This window comes from Lissotriton helveticus, chromosome 7 (genome assembly GCF_964261635.1).
Source record: "Lissotriton helveticus chromosome 7, aLisHel1.1, whole genome shotgun sequence".
NCBI classification, from domain to species: Eukaryota; Metazoa; Chordata; class Amphibia; order Caudata; family Salamandridae; genus Lissotriton; species Lissotriton helveticus.
The window spans coordinates 1,484,393,772-1,484,418,215 of record NC_136068.1 but is presented as its reverse complement, the minus strand read 5'-3'; the positions used below and the strand labels follow the sequence as shown (position 1 = coordinate 1,484,418,215).

General features: G+C 48.2%; 1 protein-coding gene across 2 annotated transcripts in view; it reads right to left on the bottom strand.

Annotated features, from left to right (window-relative positions):
- The window catches only part of LOC144770405 (sacsin-like), a 435,405-nt gene extending 412,311 nt beyond the window's left edge, over positions 1-23,094 (bottom strand). The window contains exon 1 of one of the 2 annotated variants that reach the window (XM_078654913.1): positions 22,691-23,094. The gene's annotated coding sequence lies outside the window, so the exon portion shown is untranslated. The remainder of the gene's footprint in view (positions 1-22,690) is intronic. The other variant, XM_078654915.1, reaches the window with a different exon arrangement.
- Positions 23,095-24,444: the final 1,350 nt, after the last annotated feature.

Here is a 24,444-nt window from a genome sequence, read left to right as displayed (position 1 = left end):
CAGGAGCGGTGAACGAATAGGGCAGTGAACGGATAGGGGCAGTGAACGGATAGGAGCAGTGAACGGGGCACGAGAAGTGATGGGATAGGAGAAGTGATGGGGAAGGAGAAGTGAGGTGGCAGGAATGCTGACCGGACAGGAGCGGTGAATGGCAGGAGCAGTGAAAAGGCAGGAGTGCTGACCGGGCAGGAGTGCTGACTGGACAGGAGCAGTAAACGGCAGGAGCAGTGAATGGCAGGAGCAGTGAACGGCAGGAGCAGTGAACGGGCAGGAGTGGTGACCGGGCAGGAGTGGTGACCGGGCAGGAGTGGTGTCGGGCAGGAGAAGTGATGGGGCAGGAGAGGTGAAGGGGCAGGAGAGGTGATGGGGCAGGAGAAGTGACAGGGAGGAGTGGTGATTAGGCATGAGCAGGAGCGGTAACCGGGCTGGAGCAATGAATGGACAGGAGCGGTGAACAGGGCAGGAGCAGTAAATGGGGCAGGTGAAGTGAACGGGGCAGGAGCAGTGAACGGGGCAGGAGTAGTGATTGGACAGGAGTGCTGACCGGACAGGAGCAGTGAACGGCAGGAGCAGTGAATGGGCAGGAGCGGTGACGGGGCAGGAGTGGTGATGGGGCAGGAGTGGTGACGGGGCAGGAGCGGTGATGGGGCATGAAAAGTGACGGGGCAGGAGCAGTGACAGGACAGGAGCAGTGACTGGGCAGGAGAAGTGATGGGGCAGGAGAAGTGACGGGGCAGGAGAAGTGACGGGGCAGGAGAAGTGACGGGGCAGGAGCGGTGAACGGGGCAGGAGCAGTGAACGGGGCAGGAGCAGTGGACAGGGCAGGAGCAGTGGACGGGGCAGGAGCAGTGGACAGGGCAGGAGCAGTGGACGGGGTAGGAGAAGTGACGGGGCAAGAGAAGTGACGGGCAAGAGAAGTGACGGGGCAGGAGAAGTGACGGGGCAGGAGCGGTGAATGGGTAGGAGCGGTAAACGGTGTAGGAGGGGTGAATGGGTAGGAGCAGTAGACTGGGCAAGAACGGTGACGGGGCAGGATCGGTGACGGGGCAGGAGCGGTGATGGGGCAAGAACAGTGACGGGCAGGAGAAGTGACGGGCAGGTGAAGTGACGGACAGGAGATGTGACGGGGCATGAGAAGTGACGGGGCATGAGAAATGACGGGGCATGAGAAGTGACGGGGCAGGAGAAGTGACGAGGGAGGAGAAGTGACGAGGGAGCAGTGTCTGGGCGGGAGCAGTGATTGGGCAGGAGCAGTGATTAGGCATGAGCAGGAGTGGTGAATGGGTAGGAGCAGTGAACGGACAGGAGCGGTGAATGGGCAGGAGCGGTGAACGGGCAAGAGTGGTGACGGGGCAGGGGAAATGACAGGGAGGGAGCAGTGACGGGGTAGGAGAAGTGACTTGTACTTATGTTTCTTGCCTATTTATTGATATACTATTGCATGACATCCTCTGATTTGTCTGCAAAGCATACCTGTTGCCCCGAATTTATGTCCTGAATTTTGACCTCCTGTCCTGAATTTTTGTCCTGAATTTTGACACCTTGTCCTGAATTTTCACACACACCATCCTGAATTTGTGCCCATGCCATTGTTCCTGCTTATATTTTGCATGCTTTGCATAAACCTGTATTCCCTAAGAGTATTTGCTTTTTCCTGAATTAAACCTCAAATAAACATGTTTATCCATTGTTTGAATTAAATAACGTTATAAGCTGTAACTGGTCAGTGAAATGCTAAACGTACAAAAAATTGGTATGTTTTGCGATTTCTAACCACACCCCTGACTCCGCCCACTGATCCAATCTTCGGTTATTCCCGCCCCCTAATTCTCCACCCACAGTTCCCCTACTTTTTATTTCCCACTTCGACCACTGTTCTGAACATATATTGCACTCTTAGGCTATACCTTTTACCCAAATTCCATGGCCTCAGTAATCGCTGTATATTAACAGTGGGCTCTGGATGCAGAACGTGCCCTACAGTAGTTCTGTGTGCCTACTAATCATGGTTCCAAAATGCCCTATGTAAAGTTTTATGTATGCAGAGAAGGGCATATTGGCAGGGTGTGCTTATTGGGTACAAAGTGCATTCACTCTTCATGAGCCCAGAGCCGGCTACACTCAACCTTTGGCCATGCTAAGAAGGGTCTAGATTAGACATAGGGTGTGGCCTTTTCCATACACTGTGTCATGTCGTTGTGGCTGCAGAGGTCAAAACAAGCATTTACAATGCAATGGTTTCGCCTTTGGAAAAGTTAGAGCTATTGGCATTGTAAATGACAAAATTTGTATTTATGTGTTGGTTTTGAAAACAGATAAATAAATGGCATTGTCATTTACATTGCTATTAGCTTAATCTCTTGCAAATGTGAGACCTATTGTACCCTACGGACGCGCTCAGCAGACAGCAATTACTACCACACACACACACTCAGAGCCACACACACACACCCAGAGCCAGCCACACACACACACCCAGAGCCAGCCACACACACTCATTAAAGAAATCACAGTTACCTGTTGGAGCTCCTTGGCATATAGGGAATCCTTCGCTTGAACTCCCACTACTGGAGCGGAATCATTCTCCCAAGGCAGTTTGTTTTTCCCTTTACCTGCGCTTAACACCCTCCTGGGACCAACGGTGGGATCAGCCAGAAGCAGTAGGTCATTGTAGGATCCATGACGCCTGAGGGCACAGTCACCGTTGGGAGTGTGCGCACTCTGAGTCCTACATCCTGACAGAAGCCAGTCTGAGTCCGCTCATGGAAGAATGTGAGCACCTCTTCCATGAGCAGAGGTAGGTAGAGGGGTGGCATAGTCTACTAGACCTTGTGCATCAAGTTTGGGAAGGGTTTTTCTGGCTAGCCTTGCCTGGACTGCATGCATCACTCCATTCCCCTCCTCATTAAGTTCCACCATATCCACGGCCTTGAAGAGGCTGGCTTTATCTGAACCCATGGACGAGGCCAGCACAGCAAATGCCTCCAGCGCTGCATGGCGTACCTTTAGTTAATATCCACAAGACAGGGGGCTATGTCCCGGGAGAGTTGAGGCAGGTTGAAATCTTCAGTTGGGTAGGTGAGCAGAGCACGCACACACACTCAGATGCGTACACATATATAGGCACAGACACATAGGGATGCACACATCCCCAGACTCAGATGCTTTCACATACACAGGCAAACACACACACACATACACACACACAAAGATGCTTTCAAATACACAGGCAAACACACACAGATGCGCACACACGCCCAGGCACGCACACAACCCCTTAGTACACAATTTGCACCACAGCTGGGATTCAAACTTATTTTGCAGCACATCGGGATGTACACGGCCCTTGGGATACAGAAACATTGTCCATCAGGAAACAAGACAGACTAGCCTCCCATGCCATTAGTTCACAGAGATAGAGCAGGCAGGCACATATCTGAGCAGTTAGGCAGGTCTCCTAGGAGTCCCGATATAGAACAGGCAAACACACCTCCCAGCCGGGCGCATAGGTAGAACAGAGAGGCACTCGTTTCAACAAATCACGGAGATACAGCAGGTAGGTAATCCTCACAGCAGTACATGTAAGTAGAGCAAGCAGCTTCGCGCCCATCATTTTACAGATATAGAACAGACAGGCACGCTCCTAGAAGGTCGCAGAAACAGGGCGGATATGCGCACACTCCCAGAAGTTCACAATGGCAGAGCAGGCAGAGACACACCCCAGCATTTCACAGCGGCAGAACAGACAGGCACACACTCCCACCTGCGCACATAAGTAGTGCTTGCAGGCACGCATCTTTAGCAGTGCACAGAGGTACGGCATGCAGGTGTACACCCCCAGCAGTGCACAGAGGTACAGGCGTACAGCATGCAGGCATACACCCCCAGCACTGCACAGAGGTACAGCATGCAGGTGTACACCCACAGCAGTGCACAAAAGTACAGCATGCAGACACAATCCCCCAGCAGTTCACAGCGGCAGAGCAGGCAGGCATACACATATCCTAACAGCGCACATAGGTAGTGCTTGCATACGCAGGCTCACCCCCCGAAATGCACAACCCCCCACCCAAGAAGTGCACGCTGGCACCCCCGCAGCAGAGCAGAGACGAGGCATGCATGCAGGCGCACACCCCCAGCAGTGCACAGAAGTAGAGCATGCACGCAGGCTCACCCCCAGAAGTGCACGCTGGTACCTCCCAGCAGAGCGGAGACGAGGCATGCATGCAGGCTCACCCACCCCCAGAAGTGCATGCAGGCACCCCCCCCCAGCAGTGCACTGAGGTACATCAGGTAGGTACCCCCCAGCAGAGCGGAGATAAGGCAAGCATGCAGACACACCTCAGCAGTGCACAGAGGTACTGCACGCAGGCACCCTCCCCTCCCCCCACAAGTGCACTCAGGCACCCCCCAGCAGCACGGAGACGAGGCAAGCATGCAGGCGCACACCCCCATCGGCGCACAGAAGTAGAGAATGCATGCAGGCACTCCCCTCCTCCCCCCAGAAGTGCGCGCAGGCAACCCCCAGCAGAGCACAGACGAGGCACGTATGCATGCAGGCAGCACTCACCGCCGGCGGGTGCACTGGGCTCTCCGGAGCCGCCTTGGGGCAGGAGTGCTTCGGGCACCAGCTCTCCCTGGGAGTAGGAGCCCCCGGCCGTGCCGTTGCCTAGCAGCGCCCTCCGGCCACCATTGGCTCCCGCCGGGGCAGAGGACAAGGAGGGGGTCTGCTCTGCCAGGGTGGATGAGGTGGAGGAGGATGCGGAGGAGCCGGGCAGGGGAGGACCTGAGGGAAGAGCACAAAACTGACACGGCACTCCCGGATTTTTTGTAATTGTGTGACACACTCGCACGGCGAAACCACACCGCCGCCGTGACCCGCTGCCCCCCGCCCTTCCCCGTGCGCAGCCAATGATGGGCCGTTGCCAACAAGCACCTACGGGCACACGGACAGCGGGGGGGGCAGGAACGGGCTCACGGACAGCGTGAGGGGGGCGGGAACGGACAGCGGGACATCGCGCAACCCACCCCTGAAAACGACACTTACAAAATGGCGAAAAGAAAGCTTTAAAAAAAAATTTTTAAAACACCGCCCACCGCCTCATGACGATAGCAAGGGGGCGGGATGAGTAGAAATCGCGCGAACGCCCACGAATATGCTCGGGGAATGAGTGACGCATCTCTGTTCCAATGGCTAGCCTCCATTTATGGAGCTAAACATGTGACCTTCTCAAACCACATGTGCTGATCCGAGATATTTTGTTTTTAGCTATAAAGGGCAAACTCCACCCTTCTGAGGTGTCTGGGAACTTCCCTTGTGGTTGTTGTACTCCCCTATCAGCATTCCAGCCATTGTTAGTCATGTATTTACATTCTATTTTTTTTCTTTAAAAGTAAAGTTTTACCGACGCGGAGACTCCAACCCTGTTTTACGGGTCCAAATTCGACAGCCCTGGAGGTTTACGCCACCTATCTGCTGTTAGACATAAGAGTCATTCAGTGTGTTTGGCGACAACTTTCTAGGATTTCTTTTCCTCGTTTGTTAATTACTGCCGTGAACAGACCTTCAGGACACTGTGAGCAGTTTGACACTTTCCTAATTTATAAGCTGGAGGGATGTAAGGCAACCCCGCTATATTTGGGGCTGAGATGAGGTTCAGGGAATGATACCAAGCCCTCACGTTCCTAGAATCGAGGTCTCCTGTCAGCAGAAGTCAAACCTCTCCCTTTAATAATCTACGGAAAGTGATCAGATTTTTTAAACAGTTTAGACTATAACACAGGACAGTGGGCCTAGTAATAAGTAAATAAATCAGAACTCAATTTTAAGACAAATAACTTCAAAGAAATATGAGAAAATGGTCTACCATTCTATGCACTTTTGCGAAGTTACATTTCTCAAAGCTTCAGGGACAATATTTATAGCTGATGAGGGAGGCGAGAGGGAAGTGCCCCTTTTTGTGGGTTATACATTATCTACTTCATTGCATAGTATTTTTTTTTTAATTCAAAAGTTTTTATTGAGAAAATAAATTTCCAATACAGTACAGTAGTAATGCAGGGGGGGGTTCTTGGCGCGTTCTTGGTTACATAAATTCTGCTTGCATTCTCTGCATAGGCTGGTTTTCACTGTAAGTTCTGTGAGCCCCCCGAGAAGCGTGCTACATAAGGCCTTCTGGACTCCTGCCAGGCTAGCAGAAGCAGGCATAAGGAATAGCGACACCTGTTGGAATTGCCACAAGAAGAAAGGGGACCTAGAACACCTCATCTTCGAATACCCCAAAGTGAGGACTTTCTGGAGGAAAGTGAGTGAGTTCATCAACACTGCCATAGGGAAAAACATACAACCAGGGTTAATTGGTCTAGCCACAGCATTCATGGCGACAGACTTAGAAAGTAAAGAAGCCAGAGACCTAATAGACCTCCTACTTACCGCAGCAGTCAAAACCATATTAGCGAACTGGAAAAACACAGCCAAAGCAACATTCAAGGGCTGGGTTAACTGGGTCACTTTTCTCAGAGGAGCAGACAACATCACTGGTAAACTCTCACCCAACCACGTGGCCAACAATGGGATGTGGGCATGTTTCTTATACTCATAGAAATGAGATTTGCACAAATAGGGTTAAACCTGCCTGTGGTAGTTGAAAGTCTTTGAGAGTCTACGCTGTCACTTGGAAGGGCCCCGCTTACTTAAGACTATGAACTTGCATTGAGTATTTTGCCTACATAATTCAATTTATAAAAATTTGTTTTCTTACGCAACCAGTCTGTGCGTGTCCTGTGATGGGGTGCATTTTTTCACCGGTCTATGTAAGAGGTTGTAGAAGATGTGGCCGACCAGCAAGGTTGGTAGAGTTGCCACCTCCAATTTAATTAAATTATTATTATTTTTACTTTTGGAACGTTTCGAAGTTACCTTCTTGCGGAATGCATTTTTTTGTTTGAAGAAATAATAAAAAGGTACAATTGAAACAGAAAGGACGGATTATCCAAATAACAAATTTTAAATTTAAAAAAAGCGGGATCGGCCTCTCGATCCCCGCCCATGCCATTGCAACATCAGCACTGCAGTATAATTGTCAAACACTTTATATGGAAGGCAATCGAAAACACTGACATGAACAATGTTTGAACTGCAAATTGATAGAGAAGAGAGAGACAGATTAGGATTTCATGGCTTCCGGTTTCTTTTTGCGGTTTGAAAAAAAAAAAATATATATATATATATCCAACGCTCCTTCCCTTCGAAATCCCTTGCACTCAGGGGCGGGTGCTGTCAACGGCTCGAAGGAAACCGTGAAAATACAGCGCTCATCAACTCCGGGCAAATCCCCAGGAATGAAAGACAGCACTCGGGAGGTTCCTTCTCACGGAGTAGTTTATTAACTACAGGCTATACCTCAGACGCGTTTCGGCGATTTGCCTTCGTCAGTGTGTGTGTCCACATGCACAAACCGGTACATTTATAAAAATAGCATTGACATCGTGCAAGGGTTACACCTCTTAATTGGTATCGACAGAGGACTAGAAACCTCACTACAAACGCGAACTCCATTTTGTAATGGTCAAATATTAACATTTGCTTAGCTCAATGCTCATGATAGATGTAATAAGCAAATTAAACCTACGGATAGGTGAGCGCGTTGTGTTAGGAGGTACAAAAATTCATTAATTGTGCTACAATTGCACTCTTTAGATACAGCCGTGGATCGGCAACAGTCCCCTGGGGATATGCAGAGCCAGTAGAGGATGTGTCCCCCTCATGCACTAGAGATACTATATCATAATTGATAAACAATCTATGTCATCCTATGTAAGCTGACAGAAATCATCAGAGAAAAAACAAGCAAAGGCAAGAGAAGAGGAGAAGGAAGAAAGAAAAAGTACAAAAAATACATCATGTTTTGAATATACGCATCCTATTCTACTAGGATTCAAAGAGCCCTTTGAACCTATAATTGATCATAATACATAATGATACAATCCGTAGATTGGCATACAAGTGCAAAATTTATACATGGTCAATGGATATTTCATCCAAGATTCATCCATACTTTCGATTTAACCATTATCCATAGCACCTGAAGTCAATGTCTATAATTCATACAGTAATCCACAAAATTGAACAGTTGGATATACGTTCTGTACAGTGAAATTTTCAGACAATACCTACATCATTGACCTAAATGAAATATCATTTCCTCACCATTATTTAACCCTCGAGGCCATTTCGTTGAGAGGTCTATTATATAGCGTGATTCCAGCCTGCGTAGTCGTCGTAGGTGGTCCCCTCCCCTCATGGTCAGGGTTAAATAGTGGTGAGGAAATGATATTTCATTTAGGTCAATGATGTAGGTATTGTCTGAAAATTTCACTGTACAGAACGTATCTCCAACTGTTCAATTTTGTGGATTACTGTATGAATTATAGACATTGACTTCAGGTGCTATGGACAATGGTTAAATCGAAAGTATGGATGAATCTTGGATGAAATATCCATTGACCATGTATAAATTTTGCACTTGTATGCCAATCTACGGATTGTAACATTATGTATTATGATCAATTATAGGTTCAAAGGGCTCTTTGAATCCTAGTAGAATAGGATGCTTATATTCAAAACATGATGTATTTTTGGTACTTTTTCTTTCTTCCTTCTCCTCTTCTCTTGCCTTTGCTTGTTTTTTCTCTGATGATTTCTGTCAGCTTACATAGGATGACATAGATTGTTTATCAATTATGATATAGTATCTCTAGTGCATGAGGGGGACACATCCTCTACTGGCTCTGCATATCCCCAGGGGACTGTTGCCGATCCACGGCTGTATCTAAAGAGTGCAATTGTAGCACAATTAATGAATTTTTGTACCTCCTAACACAACGCGCTCACCTATCCGTAGGTTTAATTTGCTTATTACATCTATCATGAGCATTGAGCTAAGCAAATGTTAATATTTGACCATTACAAAATGGAGTTCGCGTTTGTAGTGAGGTTTCTAGTCCTCTGTCGATGCCAATTAAGAGGTGTAACCCTTGCACGATGTCAATGCTATTTTTATAAATGTACCGGTTTGTGCGTGTGGACACACACACTGACGAAGGCAAATCGCCGAAACGCGTCTGAGGTATAGCCTGTAGTTAATAAACTACTCCGTGAGAAGGAACCTCCCGAGTGCTGTCTTTCATTCCTGGGGATTTGCCTGGAGTTGATGAGCGCTGTATTTTCACGGTTTCCTTCGAGCCGTTGACAGCACCCGCCCCTGAGTGCAAGGGATTTCGAAGGGAAGGAGCGTTGGATAAGGAGTTTCCTGTGCACCGCCTCACCGCAAGCAGGAAGGTCTATTGGAAGACGGAACACACCCACCGAGTCTAGTACGAGGGGACACCTGGAGGACGCCGGCTCACCCCGGTCTTCAACTGGAGTCAAATCGGAAACGACGCGGAGGGTAAGCGGACCGTCGTTTGACTATTTCCTTGCGAACTTTGTTGGGATATCATAACGAAGAAGCGGCCATTGAGGTTGGGCGTCAGGGAGTGTTTTCTTTTCACGGAGGCATCACAGGCTTTACCCATTAACTAATGCGCCTGGATTTCATCTTGTCAAAGGCGCTATTGAAACCGGCACTATGTTCTCAGAGACTGAACGCCGCACAGCGGCACAAGACATATTCAAGCATCGTGACAGAAGAGAGAGAGTTAACGAAAATATGCCACCAGCTAATCCACAAAATACGAAACTAAAAGAGATGATGTTGAAACTAGAAAGACTGCAAGAACGCGAGACACGCAAGTGGTGGGAAGCAACCAGCCTCACTAGCTATGTGGAGGTAAAAAGAGTGCCACGTGGCTTGAGAGTCCACACTGTGCCATCGTATGAGAACCCAGATCCACAGTTGCTAACGGACTGGGAATTGCATACAGCCAATTACACGGAAGGAACATTAAAGATACTAATCCAATATGCTTGGAGTGACCGTGAAAAAGCACTGGAGGAAATAAAAACTCTGGAGGATGAACTGGAGAAAGAATCGGATAAAGAGCTGGTGCTCCAGCTTAAAACACAGATGAAAGCTCGTCTGACAAAATACGAACAGAAAATTCGTACAAGAAAACAAGAAAAGTACGAAAGGGATGAGGACGATTACCTACAGGGTCGCATATTAACGTATGCAAAGAAATATGACGCTTCGCGCCTAGCACTTCAATCCAGTATTGCTCCAACACCCGAAATTCCAAGATCAGAGTCAGATGTGACCGAAAATGAATCCGGAGATGAACATCAAGACACAAGGGCACCAGCTAAACCACGTCAAAGAACACAGCCAGATACCAACAATGGCAGTGGAAAAACTCCTTTTCATCAGGAATTCGATGTCATCAAGAGGGCCTGGCTACGTGGCGGCAAAACGAAACCACCAGACATGGCCCAACAACAACAAACAACAAAAAATCAAGGCGGACTAGGAGATCAGGCGGCGGCCAGCGGCGAGGGAAGGGGCAGAGGCAGAGGCAGAACGAAGCCAAACAACTGGGGCAATCGTACTCGCAGCAACAAGAAATTAATTTTGGCATAGACAATGCAAGCCAGAACTTGACGGTGGTCAATTTAACGAATAGAACTTTAACGGACTGCGAAAATAATTTACTCAGCCTCGGACTCACCTTTTGTCCCAGCGCACCACTTGAATACACCCAGACCCGCATCGATCTTTTTAGATTTACAAGAAAGCTCAAATTGCATAAATATTTCAAATTACGACCGCATTTAAAGGAAAGTGGAGACAAGGGCACCAGAATAACTGCAACGGATGCCCTCACGGGCAGAGAAATAGAAGCCCTAGAGACCTTTGAGGAACTGCGGGAAGGTAATCCCACGTATAATCCATCTGAATCGCTCAATAGGGAACAGAGAGCAGAGGCCCTTGGTATTGATCAAGATCGGGAGGAGAGTGGGTATAAACCTCCCTCAATATTTATCCCACAGATGCCCTGGGATGCAATTGATGCTTTCAGTGAGGCCATGTCTCAAGAACTACTGCAGTACAGAAAAGTGAATCATCCAGTGAAATCTAACATCACAGAGCAACAAAAACTTGTTCTACATGACCTCATGAAAGATGAGAATATTATCATCAAACCTTCGGACAAAGGGGGGAATGTGGTGTTATTGACCAGAGACTATTACAGATATGAAGCACTACGTCAGCTCTCTGATACCAACTTTTATGTTAAGTGCACTAATGACGTATACCAAGAGAGTATCCGGGACTACGACAAACTTATAGGGAAATGGCACGACTGTAACATGTTGAGCAAGGATGAATTTCTCTTTCTCCGGAACAGCCAACCACTAACACCGACATTCTACCATCTACCTAAATTACACAAAGATAATGTACACCCACCGGGCCGTCCGATAGTGTCATCTATTGGCAGTCTTACCGAAAACATGTCCCGTTTCATTGACAAATTCTTATTCCCTTTGGTACTCACTCTATCTTCATATGTCCGGGATACCAAGGACTTTTTAAACAAAATTCGAAATGTGAACTGGGATAATGACTGCCAGTTAATTGTGTGGGACATTACAAGCCTGTATACAGTTATAGACCATCAGCAGGGCCTAGAGGCCATCCAACACTTTCTGAACTTAAGACAATTAAGATTCACTAAACATAACACCATGATCCTCGAATTTATTGAATTTTGTGTATACAACAAAATTTTTTTATTTGAGGAACAACTGTTCTGGCAGGTATCTGGAACAGCGATGGGTACCTGCTTCGCTCCCAGCTATGCGAACCTTCTCGTTGGCTGGTGGGAGGAGCAGGTACCCAGGAGCTGTAAGGCAGATGGCTTGGAGGGAAGGATTGAGGGTTGGTTTAGGTATATTGACGACCTGTTTATTTTCTGGCGTGGCTCGTCCAACACAGCACATGCCTACATCAACCTACTTAATGAGAATGATTGCAATTTGCACTTTTCAGGGACGGTAAGTCCGGTAACTGCGGACTATCTCGACCTAAGAGTATTTTCAGAGAATGAACAGATTCACACAGCCCTACATAGAAAAACTACTGCTGGTAATTCCACACTAGTCGCCAGCAGTAGCCACCCCCCGCAACTCATCAAGAGTATTCCATACGGGGAGTTGCTCCGACTCAGGCGGAACTGCTCGAGAATGGAGGATTTTGAGGTGGCAGCGAGGGAGTGTGTGTGTAGATTCATGGCCAGGGGGTATGGAGAAGCCCTTCTGAGTAAGACCTTGAAAAGAGTAAGGGCTATCCCTAGAGACTCCTTGTTGATAGCGAAACCGACCAAAAGACATGACCCCAAGACAGCATTAGTTGGTAAAGGAAAGTTTAGACTAATAACTCCCTTTTCCACTGGAGCTGATTACCTAAGAGCCATGCTCCGAAAAAATTGGCACATTCTCAAAACAGATAACATACTTAAAGATGACCTACCCACCCACCCACCCACTCATAACCTTCAACAGAGCCAGATCCCTAAGGGACCATTTGGTGGCTAGTCACTTGGAGAAACCACTACCAAAGAGTAACACCTTAAGAACCATGAGTGGCTTCTACCCATGTGGCAAATGTAAGGCATGTGCCGGGAGTAGAAGGGTGCTCTCTATTGAGATACCTGACACTGGTAAGAAACTGCAAATTAAGCAGTTTATTACATGCAGTACACCCTTAGCGGTTTATTGTTTAACTTGCCCGTGCGGCCTCCGCTATATAGGGAGTACTATCAATATGCTCAAACTACGGATCCTAGAACACCTAAGAGCGATTGATAAAGCGGATCCTTCCTATCCAGTCGCCCGGCATTTTGCCGAGAAACACAATAGAGACCGTAGTCAGCTGCAGTATTTTGGCCTTGATACCATCAAAAAGACCATGAGGGGAGGGGACCACCTACGACGACTACGCAGGCTGGAATCACGCTATATAATAGACCTCTCAACGAAATGGCCTTGAGGGTTAAATAGTGGTGAGGAAATGATATTTCATTTAGGTCAATGATGTAGGTATTGTCTGAAAATTTCACTGTACAGAACGTATCTCCAACTGTTCAATTTTGTGGATTACTGTATGAATTATAGACATTGACTTCAGGTGCTATGGACAATGGTTAAATCGAAAGTATGGATGAATCTTGGATGAAATATCCATTGACCATGTATACATTTTGCACTTGTATGCCAATCTAAGGATTGTAACATTATGTATTATGATCAATTATAGGTTCAAAGGGCTCTTTGAATCCTAGAAGAATAGGATGCTTATATTCAAAACATGATGTATTTTTGGTACTTTTTCTTTCTTCCTTCTCCTCTTCTCTTGCCTTTGCTTGTTTTTTCTCTGATGATTTCTGTCAGCTTACATAGGAGGACATAGATTGTTTATCAATTATGATATAGTATCTCTAGTGCATGAGGGGGACACATCCTCTACTGGCTCTGCATATCCCCAGGGGACTGTTGCCGATCCACGGCTGTATCTAAAGAGTGCAATTGTAGCACAATTAATGAATTTTTGTACCTCCTAACACAACGCGCTCACCTATCCGTAGGTTTCATTTGCTTATTACATCTATCATGAGCATTGAGCTAAGCAAATGTTAATATTTGACCATTACAAAATGGAGTTCGCGTTTGTAGTGAGGTTTCTAGTCTTCTGTCGATGCCAATTAAGAGGTGTAACCCTTGCACGATGTCAATGCTATTTTTATAAATGTACCGGTTTGTGCATGTGGACACACACACTGACGAAGGCAAATCGCCGAAACGCGTCTGAGGTATAGCCTGTAGTTAATAAACTACTCCGTGAGAAGGAACCTCCCGAGTGCTGTCTTTCATTCCTGGGGATTTGCCTGGAGTTGATGAGCGCTATATATATATATATATATATATATATATATATATATATATATATATATATATATATATATATATATATATATATCAGGGATTTAATAATATATATATATATATATATATATATATATATATATATATATATATATATATATATATATATATATATATATATATATATATATATATATATAGCAGCCACTCCTTGGAATACACGTTTCTCTCCGCAGTAAACTGCCTGTTATTTCCTTGGGGAGCAAAAACGGCTCTTCGTCAGTCTTGGGGGGCAACAGCATGGACACATCATGGTAGCCAGCAGGATATCTTGGAAGGTCAATGCACGTGCTATAAATATCTGAGTGCAGGGTGCATGTAACACGTTTTTGGTAACGCTGACGTGCACGACCCCCAGGTCGATAAAACGCGGGCGGGGGTCTATTGTTTACAGTGAATCAAGCGCTACTCCGGACTTCCTTACTTGAAAAATCATGTGAGCTTTATTTCCACCTCTCGTTCCCTGCCATAAAGTGGACTTGCTTGCATGAGGTTAAGCACCCCCTAGAATGATGCAACATGTTAACAACTAGGCATTCATTACATTGTTCAGTGAAACTACTTTCAGCCACTCTGTGACCTACTATGGAGCACCTTTTTCAACAGGTGCGAGGGAAACGTGCTCTGTCTGACACCACCTTATCTCACTGCCTCCTTATTTTCCACCAGTGGTACCTGCAGAAAATGCTAGTTTTTTTTCTCCCCAGATATCTCAGCGTTTCTTCTCTTTCCTTTCGTTGTATCTCCACTTTCTTCTCCTTGCCAGTGCTCCTTTTCGCACCCTTCATACCGTTTCCTTTCATAACTATTCCCCGGCATCTCCTATGTGTGTCCCCCCCAGTACCCATGGCCCTCTGTCCTCAATGTCTAACCTGCACCGATGACACCATGCAAAGGCCCATAGCTGACTCCAAAGGAGTCTGGGCACAGACCACACTGCAAATGCCGGGCACAAGTGTCTGGTGCGGCAAAGGAGAGTCCAGCCATTCAATGACATAGGCCGCATTGTGGCCCAAATTACGCAACAAGCCATGTATGTAGCGAAGACTAGTGCCAGGCACCCCCCCCCCCCCCCACATTTGAAGGACGGGGTTCACTGAGAGGCACTCCTAAATCCTGAGCTTTAAGTGGGCCGGGTCTCACCGGGTCTGAGCACCGGCAGTTTTTTAAAGGGGGGCTGGAAACGGGTCGCTATCGGGCTCTGTTTTGTGCCCTGTCACAGAAAGTCTGTTTTTTTCCGGACTGCAGTGACAGCTGGCATATATGCAGGTGTGCTGCTCTCACTGCTCACTTCTCACTAGTGGATAAGTTAGGACAATAAGTCATGCCAGCCAGGTGAGCGTTGAAGGGGTTAAGTGGGATAAAAAATGGGGGTCTTCGTAGGGGTGTGGCCAATGTAAATAAGGGCGTGGCTTAAAACACGTAAAATAAAAATCTGTGCTTAGCATAGGGTGCCTCCCGACTTGTATTTTGCTGTTTCTGTCATTAAATCCAGATCTATGGTACAAGAAGTAACATAATACATACAACAAGTAAGGACTATTGGCGTTGTCAATGGTTGTTAGTTGCATAAGATGAATAAGCAGCAATTATGACTATTATATAATATTGAAAACGCTTCCACTTAAAGCCCTGGTGACACCACGACAGGGGCGCAACTAGATCTTAATTTCGGGGGGGCTAACATGGCAAATGAAGGGGCGTGGCTAATGTTAATCAATGGGGCGGAGCTAAAATGGCAGATAATCAGGATCGGTTAATGCTCTGGTCAAGCTGAGAAAAAATATGGTGAATTCTGGATTTGAAACTGGACAACAATTAGAGCACACATTTTTGTTAATTTGATGCATTTATATGCTATTGTCTTATGAAAAAAGAACAGAATGTACTGAATTAAAAGGCCAATTTAATATATTTTACTACAAAACACTTTAGGAACACAATATAACCAATTTTCACAATGCCATTTCAAGGCGACGACCCTTTTTCGCAAGTTCATTATTAATTGCTTCTATAGGAGGACAATGTGCTCGTGAAATCCATAGACAGGTGTGTGGGAATGCCCGAGCTCCACCCATGGAACGACTTCCCAACGCAAGGTAACTCAAGGCAGCTCAATGCTCTGCCTCTCATTACTCTGGAGTTTCTAAACCACGCAAAACCACACAAAGTGGCCTTTGTGTGGGTTAGGTAAATACCAACTAAATGGGTAAAATGTTGGCAGCGTAAAAGAAAATCAGAATGGATGGATACAAGGGTGAAAGTATAGTAAATGTAAATGTGAGAGAATGGATGCGTTGGTGAAGGGATGGTAGAGTAAATAAATATCTGAGATGATGGCTAAAAGGATGGGTGTAAGGTTGGCAGAGTAAATCGAAATCAGAAAGGATGGATGGTTGGATTGATGGATGAAAGGATAGCAGCTTCAGCATCGCACAAATGTATGACAGTACATCACATGCCATCACAATGCATGCCTTTACAACGCGGTTGTAACAACTCAAGTGCTGTTACAACACGTTACCATTACAATGCAAACTTTTACCACGAATATGCCTTTTCAACAAAGGCATATGCGTGGTAAAAGTTTCGTTTTAAAATATAACTATTTTACAGGTAAGTATAAACACTATATATGTGATCAAGGCTCTTGGCAGCCGAAACGCGTCATGGCAGACTGGTGTTGGGCAAAATAAATAAGTAAACACCACAAGAACGGGTCTCGTCTCTTCCTCTTTGTTTGGCCGGGCATGCTGAATTAAGGACGAAACATACCGAAAATATATATATATATATATATGACACACACACACACACATATTTCCTTAAAACCCTACAACTCTTCAACCCATACCAACCCTAAAATTGACCCCTGGCACCCCAAAGCTCATACCCACCCTGAACCCTCAAATTAACCCCATACCTACACTGAACGCCAAAATTACTCCCAGCACCCAAAACCCCATTACCAGCCAGAACTCTAAAATTAACCCCCTGGCACCCCAAAACCCATATCCGCCCTGAACTCTAAAATCACCCCTGGCACCCCAAAATTCATACCCACCCTGAACCCTACAATTACCCCTGGCACCCCAAAACCCATACCTGCACTGATCCCTAAAATTACACCCTTGCCCCCCAGAACCCATACCCACCCTGAACCTTAAAATGACCCCTGGCACCCCAAAACCCATACCCATGCTGAACCATAAATTCCTCCCGGCACCCCATAACCCATACCCAACCGGAACCATAAATTCCCGCCTGGCACCCCATACCCACCCGAACAATAAATTCCCCCCTGACACCCCATAACCCATACCGACCCTGAACCCTAAGATTGCCCCTGACACCCCAAAAAACCCACATCTGCCCTGAACCCTAAAATTAGCCCTAGCTCCCCAAAACACATACCCACTCTGAACCCTAAAACTAACCCCCTCACACCCTAAAACCCATACTCGCCCTGAACCCTAAAATTAACCCAATGGCACCCTAAAACCCAATATTTCCCTGAACCCGAAAGTTACCCCCTGGCACCCCAAATCTCATACCCACCCTGAACCCTAAATTACCCCTGGAACCCCAAAACCCATGCCCTCCCTGAACCCTAAAATTACCACTGGCACCCCAAAAGCCATACCCATCCTGATCCCTAAAAGTATCCCCCCTGGCACCCCAAAACCCATACCCACCCCAAACCCTAAAATTTACCCCAGGCATCCCAAACCCCATTACCACCCTGAACCCCAAAATCACCCTCCTGGAGCCCCAAAACCCATACCCGCGCTGATCCCTAAAATTACACCCTTGCCCCCCAAAACCCGTACCCACCCTGAACCTTAAAATTACCCCTGGCACCCCAAAACCCATAACCATGCTGAACCATAAATTCCCCCCTGGCACCCCATAACCCATACCCACCCTGAACCATAAATTCCCCCTGACACCCCATAACCCAAACCCACCCTGAACCCTAAAATTGCCCCCTGACACCCCAAAACCCACACCTGCCCTGAAACCTAAAATTACACCTGGCACACCAAAACACATACCCACGCTGAACCCTAAAATCACCCCCTGGCACCCCAAAACCCATACCCACCCTGAACCCTGAAATTGCCCCCTGACACCCCAAAACCCACACCCACTCTGAACCCTAAAATGACCCCTGGTACCCCAAAACCCATACCCGCCATGATACCTAAAATTACCCCCCTGGAACCCCAAAACCTAAACCCACTCAGAACCCTAAAATGACTCCCTGGCACACTAAAACCCACACCCACCCTGAACCCTAAAGTTACCCACTAGCACCCCAATAAATGAACAGTACATTTCCATATTCGGAGGGGACTGTCCTCTTTGACGTTTCCTTGTATGTAAGTCAAGAACAACATTTACAGTAACATAGATATGCAGGCAGTAGGTAATGCTGTGCTGAAAAATGCATTTAATGTTACTGGAACTTACATAAAAAACTGCTGCCTGCTCTTCTGATACTATACTGTGGAGTCTGGCTGATCAGCAGCACTGCGTCCTGGCATCCAGCCCCTCCCGAAGGTCTCACAGAGTAGATAGGTGTGAGTCAAATGTTTCCTGGTTTCTCCTTGCCTGGGCCTCCTCAGCTTCTTTGTGGGTGCCCTTGGATGCAAAAATAGAAAGATCCATGGCCCTGTTCACCATTTATCTAGTGAGCAGGGCCGTGGATGTGAATTCCATCCAAGTGCACAGACAGCAGGGGGAAAGAGATGGCAGTGCAGGTGAGGCTTTTCCATTGTAAATTAATTTCTGCTGGCGTCATAGCCCAGGGTTTGCTGTCTGTGCACTTGTATGGAATACACATCTATACAAGTGCACAGACAGCCCACCCTGGGCTATGATGCCAGCAGAAATTCCTTTACAAAGGAAAAGCGTCACCTGCACTGGCCAGCCCTTTCCCCCTGCTGTGCACTTCACACCCCATGCTCACAATACATCAAGTATGTCACAAGTACCACACCAAGATGGCTGCCCGGTGAGGAGCTCCGGCCGGGAGCTCCCGGTCAGTGTTTCCCGTTTTGGTCCTTAAACCCCTTGTTCCCTGGGACTTTCTAACGTATCCGGACAGCGGACACGTAGAGGACTTTGGCCAATGCCCAGTGGAGTCACTGGGTTCGGCCATTGGCGAGTCTGGCCCGTGACTCTCCCGAGGCCATCTCCTACCCAAGAAGATTGAACATGATGGCCGCGGGGAGAGAGATCTGAAACCCGGCTCCTGGGATCGGGCTCACTTCAGCAGGGATTACCCACGTGAATCCCGCCTACCGAAACCCATCCCGCCCGCATCACATCACAACGCTACTCACTGAAGCAGTCTGCAGTGCCTGGCATAATTCGTCCTGCACGGCTCCACCAAAATGGCGGCCAGCGCGATGCCCACACGATCGGAGGCTGCTCCCGGTAGGTAGGGTTGCCGGCTGCTCGCTGATTCCTAGCGGAGCCTCCCGCTAACATATCTGGGCGGGGGGCGCACAACTGGCCCCTAGTGCTGCGGCGGCTCCCCCTCGCACCACCCTCCTTGCATCTTGCCTGGACCTAAGATGGCGGCCGCCAGTGACCGCAGAGCGAAGATAGGCGCCACGCGGGGCTTGCTCTTAACCTGCCTGGGCTTCATGTGGTCTCCTCCTGTGATTTCCCCGCCTGATTCCAGGTTGTCCCCCAGGTTGGGACTGTGTTCTTTCAACATTGCCGACAGGGCCCAGCAATACCTGCCTGACCTGCCCTCAGCCCCGAACAGCCTTCGGTAGAGCAACTTTCGAGGGGTGGGCCGTGCTTTGGGGGACCCTGGCCCTCGCGCCCCGCAACGCCAGTGACTACTACTGCTTGGCACAGGTCTCCTGATCAGATCCACTACCCCTGTCGGGCGGCTGCTGCCTTTGGTTGAGTCCGGTCACCGATACACTGCGAAGACAGTGCCTCTGGATTGTTTTGGTTTTTACTGGAACTTGTTTCTGTCCCACCGGTTGCTGTCACAACGCCCCACGGCCAACGCGTGACCGCACCAACACCTTCACCACCTTGCGCACTCTCACCGAGCCGGATGACCGCAAGCTCTCCAAGATGGCCACGCGCCTGCGGCTGGCCTCCAACTTCATCTCCCACCTGGGCTCCCACCCTCTCTCCTGGACTTCTTGTCTTTTGTTCTGTCCTGACCGACACTTTGCTGCTGTTTTCGGACAGTTTTCTCTGGACTCTAGCCCTCCTCCCATTCCCTCGCCCTTTAACCCCTTTTCCCCGTGGATGATCCTCAAATGTTTTCTCCCTTTTCTGCTTTCCCTTCTCTCCTTACCCTTGCATCTCTCCCACCCTCCCTTTGTGCTGTGACTGCATCCACACTTATGGAACTCTGCTCTTTGACTTATTGAAATAACTCTAATCACTGGTATTTGCTTTAGACCTTGCATCATATACCATTCCTATGCGACTCTTAGAGTATATCCAGTCATATCCCCTCCCTATGTATATAGAGATAACTCTAATCACTAGTGTATGCAGTAGACCTTTGTGCTCTCTACCATTCCTATGTGACCCTTAGAGTATATCCAGTCATATCCCTTCCTATGTATATAGAGATAACTCTAATGACTAGTCTCCTATGTGACTTTTAGAGTATATCCAGGTGTATCCCTTCCCTATGTATATAGAGATAACTCTAACGACTAGTCGCCTATGTGACTGTTAGAGTATATCCATGTGTATCCCTTCCCTTTGTATATAGAGATAACTCTAATCACTAGAACATGCCGTAGTCCGCATTGCTCTCTACCATTCCTATGTGACTTTTAGAGTATATCCAGTCTTACCCCTTCCCTATGTATATAGAGATAACTCTAATCACTAGTTTATGCAGGAGTCCGCTGTGCTCTCTACCATTCCTATGTGACTCTTAGAGTATATCCATGTGTATCCCCTCCCTAAGTAGATAGAGATATCACTAGTATATGCCTAGAATTTATCCATTTGTATCTTCTCGTTGTGTGACTTTATCTCTTGTACATTTGCAATTTTTTCTGTTTGTACCTTTTTATAACGTATGTAATCCTAAATCCGTATGTTTTCAACTGGTTCTTATGCAAGTCAAAAATTTGCACATTTTTTGTCCGCTTGTAACCTTCAGTCCTTATGTTTGAAACTGGGTCCTATGTAAAGCGCTCTGACACCTTCGGGTAAAGTTCGCGCTATAGAAAATCGCACAAATAAATAAAGTGCTTAGGTGAAATCCCTGCCTTCAGGCAAGGATTTCACCTAAACTCGGGCTGCTGGGCCTCTCAGAAAGCATTAAAAAAATCACATTCTCGGATCGGATGCGCGTTAGTGAATCATTTCAGTGCGTGTCATCGTAGCCCAGGCAGAGGAGGCGACAGAGGAGGCGACGGGGGAGGGGGGGGGGGGGCTGAAGCCCGGTGAGCCCAATGGGTGTTGCGCGCCTGCACCACGACAATGTTGCTGCTCCTGAGTTTCAAAAATAGAAGGGAAATCCAGAGTGAAAATGACTCTCTTTAAAGCCCTGGCTAAATCATTATAAAGGTCTCGAAGGCGAGACCGATTGCATGTTCAAACTGCTTGTTCAAACTAATGACACGCGCACAGTGGTTTCATTCGGTCACAGGCTAAGACCTCCTAACACCATACATACAAGTTGAAGTCACTACTTACCCAGTGTATGGACCGTCCAGTTACATCCACTGGCATTTGAAGTAATTGCATTAACTAACCAAGCATAGCTACACAAGAATGCATTTCCGCGCGGATACATTTGTTACATTTATTTTTCATCTAAGGTGTGTGCATTATATTTTATATTCAGCTACCTGTAGGTGAAAGGCGTGCCACAAAACAGTTAATACGTTTTTTGTGTGTTTTTTTACATACGTCCCTGACTCCGCTTCCCACACTCTCTGACCCGCCCCCCCAACTGCACTCGGGATCATCATCACAGTTCCAGTACTTTCCGTAATGCGCTTCAACAACTGGTACGTGATTGCGTTTAACAAAAGAAGACAACACGGGTCTACGCATCATTCTTTGAAATAATGGGTATCAGAACAACCGCCACGCTCCATCCCTCACTCATGAGTGACTGCCTCAGCCCCGTTCGCACACCTTCGGCATCCCTTGTAGATTAAGGTTTGCTTTAGGCTTGAAACAGGCTTTAGCATCGTTGGCCGCGCCAAGTCCCCACCGGCCCACCCCCAAGAGTCCCATCCACAAAGTTTCGCAGAAGCCTCGGTTCACACGTGCCGACCACTTTGCTGGTACTTGGGGTCGATGTATGCCCCGCCCCTCCCGCTGACGGCCTCCCACTGCTCCTGGTCAGCCCTCTGCTTTCGGATCCAAGGCGCTACTTGGGAGCACTGGACATGGACGACTATCAAGGGGGCGCTACATTTAAAAGCTACAATTAAACTCTATGAAGTGTCTCAGCCCCTTTCACCAGTGAGCACAAATGGGCCCCCTCAGCCCACTCTCCTGCGCCCAAGATCAGCTAGGAGTGTCCCCTTCCTTCCCTCCATTGGCAGTCACTCGTCTTCCGTTCCCTATTTCTGGGAGCAGCTATCCTGCTGTTTGAGAATACCCAGAAGCCTTGCTGTTTTTACGTTCTGGTGCCTCGAGCGCCGATACCTCTTGTTCATGGCCCCCGACACCCACCGGCTCACAGAAGTCTTAAGGCAGACCTACTACCCAGTGCTTCAGGCTCAGTCTTACCTCCGTGGATCTCAGGAATGTATCAAAGCAGCCGGGAGGGCTGGGGCGGGGACCGTAACATGGCGGGATGAGACCTCTGCAATACAGATGGGTTGTTTCGGAGTCCGCTCCAGGGCACCGGAAACCTATGAGACAGGTGGAGTCCGAGGTCAAACTGGCGAGCCGCTGAAAGACCGGTCGAAGCCCAGGAGGACTGGGGCAGGGTCCGAGGGTCCACCGAGGAAGAATTACGTATATAATATTTAGAATTAAAAACAAAGTATTAAGTTAAGGAACCTATGGAATTGGAAAGGGGTAGGAGGGACATCGCCCGCAGGCGGGTCTTTATACCCGCTGCTGGTAACGCACTACGCAGCGTAGCTCAGCCTACCCTCTGGCTGTAGGGATTGGCCTCCCTTCATTTTATAGTACCGTCCGAGGAGGAAATCGAAAGTACAGCCAGTTCAGTTTCGTTTCACAGCTTTGTCGTCAGTCCCAGGTATTAGCACAGGTTGATAGTGGTACACACCTGCCAACTTGTGATATTTTTTTTCGACGAGGGGACGTGGTCATGAAAGTGGCGGAGCTTAACTCCGAGCACAGTCAGAGACAACCCTCCTAAACAAGCATTTACAATGCAATGGTCTCGGCATTATTAAAGGTAGAGCTATTGGCATTGCTCATGACTTTTTTTTTTAATCATAAATAAATGGCATTGTGACCTGTTCCCAGGACACCCCCGCGCCGCACGGCCACCAGCTGTGTGTGTGCCCCTCCCCTCGCTGCTGCCCGCAGCCTCGTTGTGCCTGCCTCTCTTTTCCCTGCCCCTCCGCAGTATTTTGCGTGCGTGTATTTGCTTAAACTGCGTTTAACCTTTTTTTCGTTTCCTAATTGTTTTTGCCTTTTTGTTTGTTGTCTCTGCTGTCCCCTGCACGTAGTTGTGTAGGCTTCGTTGCTTGTTTTCAGTCCCCCTGTGCCCGCCCCGCTCCCCGCTTCCCGCCGCCGTCCAAGCGGCCACGCCCCCCTTTTGTTTTGTGTCCTCCCCGCTCCCGCCTCCCAGCTGCTCCTCCCTCCCTCCCACTTCGCCATATATGGCGACCGCACGTACGCGCAGCGGGCGCGCCGATTGTGCGCCGAAGGCGCGCCAAAGGCAAGCCCGTCTGCGCCCGTCCGCGCCTGGACCGCGCCCAGTGCCAGGACCCCTGGTCCCCAGCGATGCAAGACGACCCAACAGACCTACGACGCCGCGGCCCTCAACGCACTCAACGTCGGCCGAAACCCCACCTGCTGCCATGCCGCCCCAAGACGCACTCACGGACCCTTCACCTGCGCAACCTGCAAGTTCTCCTGCCTCCGAACCTGCACCGCGCCCGCCAAGCCAAAATCCAGCAGCGACCTCAAGTGCATCCTGCTCAACACCCGCTCCGTCCACAGACACGCCGTAGAACTCTGGAACCTCCTCGACACAACCTCACCAGACATCGCCTTCCTCACCGAAACCTGAATGAACACCTCCTCAGCCCCTGACATCGCCATCCCGGATGGATACAAGATCATCAGGAGGGACCGCATCAACCAGACCGGAGGAGGCATCGCCATCGTCCACAAGAACACCATCCGCATCACGACCGACGCCAACAACACCCTCGCCGAACACCTCCACTTCCAGATTCACACCGACCCAAAGACGACCCTCAGAGGCACCCTCATCTCCCGACCCCCGGGACCACGCACGCAATTCAGCGAAGACATCACAGACTTTACCAGCCCACACG